Raw genomic sequence first — 5,594 nt, 5'->3', positions numbered from 1 at the left:
ATCCTGGCTCCAACTCAATAGCTGTATCTTTGGGGAAATTATGCAAATACTCTGTGTCTCAGTCTCTTCATTTAGAAAGCAAGTATACTAATATGATTTACTTCATGGGACTATCAGGAAGCAAAAATGCTTAGAAAAGTACTTGGCAAAAAATAAGAGCTATATAAATTACCCATCTTTGAATTATTATTTCAATAATTCCCATGCACAGAGATAATTTCTAGATTTGTTAGTGGAAAATTTAAAATCTTTCACATGTTGGTTAAATTATATTTTTTTCTCCTTTGAAACTTTAATTGGTCTAATAAACTAAGAAGGAACACTTAGCATGAACCACTTCCTTTATGAAAGTCCAGGTAGATGGTCATTTCCTTTTGGGAAATATCATGACAACAGTCTATTAATTACAGCATCCTTTGATTGGAACACATCTTAGTTCATTTTTATTTAAAATTGGGTGGTGGAAAATTACATCTTAGATTTGTGTGATTCCTGGCTCCCACTGACAATCAATCTGTGGCAGAAGGAACAAGAACTGGGTAGTGACATGAGTTAGTAATGGGAAGCTGTGTTTGAGACTTGACTCCCTCACTCTAAGAGGCTATTCTTTAGTATGGGGAGATGTGAACTAGAACTTAGCACTACTTAGGTACTCAGAGGTCATCATTTTGGAGAAAGGAGGAAAGAATCTGCAACTGTTAGACACAGATGAGAGTGAAAGCAGAATGAGTCACATGGACCCTAGGGAAAGTCACCCTGGGGTGCACAGGACATGAGTGGAGAGGTTCTTCATGATTTCTACTTCCCAGAGCTTTCCATTTTATACTTTCTAAGTGAAAACACTTGCTGGGGGTTCTGAGACTGCAAAGCATAGCCTTGAAGCTAAGCTTGGACATTTTAAACCATAGTTTAAAATAGTTCACAAGATAAGGGCAAGGTGGGCAAGGCAGGGGGGCTTTGAGGACTTGTTGGGCCAGAGCTAAGTTCAATGTAGGGAATATTGAGGGAGAAAAATGACAAAGTTAGAAAGACAAGTTGAAGCCAAGGGATTTTGATCAATTAAAAAATAAAAGTTCAGGGGAAACACAGATATCATCTGGACAGATATTGGAGCTAGCAGATTCAAGTTGAATAGTAAGAAAGAACTTTCACTCAAGAGCAGCAGTCTCCTGCTGGGGAGCCTACATCTGGCCAGCTGGCTCCACAATGCATTCCATATGGATTAAATCTTGTTGGCTTGACACTACCTTCCAGATCAAAGGACACTTCTAAAAATAGCCTTTCTTTAAAGCTGCTGCTTGATGAATAAACAGAGCAGGCAAGAAGACTACAGCCTATTTGATAGCTCATTGTCTCAGTACAGAAACCCATTTCCTGCCCTGGCTGTCAAGGCTAAGAGGTACAGACCGTCCTCAAGGAAGGTGAAGCTTGGAGTCCCTGCCAGCTCTCCTCAGGACTCAGAGAAGCTCGGGTAGTACACAGTCTGGCCCTATTCCTGTGGCCCAGCAGATGTGGGGCTCCAGCTGCCACAGGAAAAAGGAAGACAGCAGTCACGGAACAATGGTCCAGTCAGGCAGCTGAAAGGAAGGAATAGACTAGTTTGCTTACACACGGCATCCGTGCAAATAGCAACCAACTCCTCTCTCAAAATCCTGCATCCTCATCACACTCACTTCTGAGATGTGGGAGACAAGGACTATATCGTTTCAAAATCGGTTGCTCAAGAAAGGACATACTGTAGATTTATGGCAGAAGCCCAAGTGCCTATAGGTTAAAAGAAGAGATTAACATTGAATGTGTACCATCCTCAGGCCAGTCAGAGCTCAGTGCTTTACTATCACAATCTTATTCAGTCCAAATCATGACCTGGTGAGGCAGTTGTTATCCCCCTTTCACAATGAAACAACTCCAGGAGGGTGAGAATTGTGTTAGGTCTTAGATCAGCAGAGCCTTTGGGACTCAAGAATGCCAGGCTCTTTCTATATCTTGATGTCACTTTGGAGCCAAGGGTAAGAATGCATTGATTAACTAATGGGGAAGGATGAGAAGCACAGCTGGCCCCTGAGCCTTCTAGGGACAGAAGCGGTGCTGGCCTGATGGGAAGCCTGACCCACAAGAATGCCACATCCTCGCTACCAACCTGTTCCACCAGCCCAAGTATTGCCACCCACATGGGGCATGTTGTCTGGGTCCTCCTTCCCATTTTTGGGGGAGCTCACATCTTTACTACTATCTATCTTGATTGTTATCTAAAAATGAAGAAACATTTTCACTGTCCTGTGACCAACACCAGGAATTGCTGGACCAAAAGAATTCTTTTCCTGGAAGTCCTTAAGGTATCTCATAATCTTAGGCCATAGACTTGACAAATGTTTGTGTCTGGCAAAAATTTCATCAGATTTAACTTACATCTCTTTGGGAAAGAGATGAAGTAAAGTTTTAAGAAATTCTTTTTTTTTTAAAAAAAAGGAGTTGAGCTGGCTTTCAGCTTCAGAGTTCTCCTGATGCAGAATGTGCCATGAACATTTAAAAAAGGATGAGATAGGGAAAATAGTAAACTTACTACCTCAGTGATGAAGCTCAGACAATAAACATACAGTTACTCATTTCATTCTTATAGAAATTCCATTACTTTGAGAATGAAGTTTTATATAAAAATATAAAAAACAAAAACATAAAATGCATGTATATATGGCTCTATGATAGATTTATGTTCTATATACCCAAATATGCTAAAAGTTGCTAGTTTATTGTTTGGACTCACTACAATTTTGTTATAGTATTTTGTAGTTTTCCTAATTTGCCTTTCCTTTAACACTGAATTTATGATTCATGCAATTCAAACAGAATTAGTGGCATTTTAGCTCTCTCCCATGACAGCTTGCCCCTATTTCCAAAGTTCTTTCATTTCTTTTAAACAACATACCTGAGTGTGGAATGGTGTTCAGAACAGTCCTTGCAATAAAACTGTCAGTGCTTGGACCACTTTTGGAACTTCCCCTGCCACTCTACCCAGCAGTGACATCCTGGGGTTGATTCACTGATTCCAAATCTGGTGAATAAGGTGATCAGGTGGGGTTTTAGTCAAAACCAAATGCAATTTAATAATGAGACTAATTTGCTTACATGGGGTTTGACTCTTCTACAAGCCAATTATAAAGGAGAGGTTCCAAAAACAGTCTCAGCAGTGACTGTTTTATTGCAAGAATCGTTCTGAACACCATTCCTCACTTTGGTGTGTGGTGTGTGTGTATTCTGGTATGTTGTTTAAAAATAAATAAAAGAATTTTGGAGATGGTATGAAAAGCAAATTCCAATGTGTCTAGTACTTTCATCAAACCTTAGTTACCTCCTTTGGACAGTTCATACACCCCAGTCAGTCTTCTCTGAGAGAACAGTTTTTAAAATCCTGAAATTAATGGCCCAAGGCAAAAGAAAAAGCACTACCAATAGCCTCCACAGTTTCCTCCTAAATTATGCTTTTGAAGTTGCAAAGACACTTGTAGTGGCCATCAGGGAGGCAGAAAACGGAGCATAAATGCTGGAAGAAAAGAACTGGTGTTTTCTTTGTCACCTTTGTGTCTTGCCATATTATTTGATGGGAAATGTTGCTGCTTGCATTGTCCACAAGTCAGCCCCATCCAACACTGAGTGGGAGCCTAGACATGTTAGAAAACTGATTAATTCTTGATAAGTCAATCATCAGTCAAACTGTGATTTATTTCAGAGAAATACATACCATAAAATTCCAGGAACATTTAATTTAAAGCAAGGCATCTGGGGAGTTGATCTGATTTGGGGTCATCTCATGAATGCTATTGTACTCAAGCAATATATTTCTCTAGGTGAATAGGAGGTGTATATCTGCCAGTACCTTTTCAAAGTCATTTTAGAATATCTCTTACATGAATTGATAATAATTTATAATAGAAGCAAGGCAGGAAGTCTTGGATAGTTCAATTCAGGACAGAAACTGGAAGAGATACCAAGGAATGACTGTCATTTGATGAAGTTTATTTGCTGAGTGCAGATGTGTACTATGGAACCACTGGCCATTCAGAAAGTTAATAATTGCTGTGTTCTGTCATGCATATGTTGGAAAGCATTTGTGGGCTGGGGTTGTGGCTCAGTGGTAGAGTACTTGCCTAGTATGCTTGAGGCCCTGGGTTTGATCCTCAGCACTACATAAAAATAAAATAAAGGTATTGTGTCCACCTAGAACTAAAACATATGTTTTTTTAAAAAGAAAAGTATTTGTAATGCATTTCCCTTGAGAGGTGGTTTCACCTAGAAAAATACTCAAGTAAGTCATTATAATGACAGAAATAGACACTACTGAATTCACTTAAGGGGATCAAATTTTTCTCCAAATAAGAAAACATCATGGCCCTTTATGACATTTCACAGAACCTTATATACAAGCTAAACCCTTTGATGTATTTCCCACAGTGGATACTCTCGATTTGCTTTTAGGTAAGTGTGCTGTGATACTAAGAGTAATTATCCTCTTACCTATGAATTAAAATGAAAAAGAAACCCACAGGTCTTATAAACTAAAAGTCAAAGAATGTTCTGAGTAAAACAACCCAAAGACAGCACGTGGAAGGGACATAATTCCTAAAGCCCTATGGGCAAGACCCTTGTATTTTAGGCTCCTTCTTGAGCTAATGATTTTTTTAAAAAATCAATAAAATGATTTAAATAGGATATAATTCTGGAAGAATCCATTCATTGATTTTTTTTTTAAACAAAAACACTCCTGTGCCTGTTTGAGGTATGTCTTTTACTCACTGGGATACAGAGATGCATGAAACAGGATCTTTGCTCCCAGCAAGATATTGCATAAAGGGAAGCAAAGTCATAACATGGTGGTGCAACAGGCCATTATAGAGTACTGACCACATCTGCCTGAATCATATTAGTGTCTCAGGTCATTCTTACTCATAGACCAGAAAATTATCTCATAGTTATAGACAGGATGAAAGTCACATTAACATGTACTTAGGAATGATGATCTTTCATACAATTTCAGCTGGCTTAAAAAAATAAAAAGGTAATCACCAAGTTTTAGAAAACTCTTTATCTTCTAAGTGATAGTGCATTACAAAAATACCTTTGTCTTGTAGGTAACTTTTCTAATTTCTATCTCTGGGAAAGTCATCAAATGTGCAATTTATCTTCAGTTCTTGCTTGTTTGTCTTGTCTTGCTTTCAAATACTCAATGGCCTTCTGCTCTCTTTAATCCCTCACTATCTCTACAAACAGAGAAGACTTTGACTTTTGATCATTAATATCCACAAATTACATTGTAGCTGACTTTCACTTATACTAAATAAAACTGACCCCAGAGGCATTCATATTTTAAGTGACTGTATTACTAATTGAGAACTGAATTATTTTTTTCTTTGTTATAAATTCTGGGAGTTAGCAGGCAGAGGTGGCAGGACAGGGCCTGGGGCCCATGAGGCCTACTTCCAGGCCCTGAAAACAAATGCCTATTAGGGTGACTTGTGACATTACAGGTGAGAAATGGTGACTGGTCCCTGGTTTGTCCTGTAGAGGCCTGTCTTCTGGTGTAGATAGGTTTCTCTTTC

The sequence above is a fragment of the Sciurus carolinensis genome, chromosome 5 (genome assembly GCF_902686445.1).
Source record: "Sciurus carolinensis chromosome 5, mSciCar1.2, whole genome shotgun sequence".
NCBI classification, from domain to species: domain Eukaryota; kingdom Metazoa; phylum Chordata; class Mammalia; order Rodentia; family Sciuridae; genus Sciurus; species Sciurus carolinensis.
The sequence above is the reverse complement of the archived record's forward strand: the minus strand, read 5'-3'. Positions refer to the sequence as shown.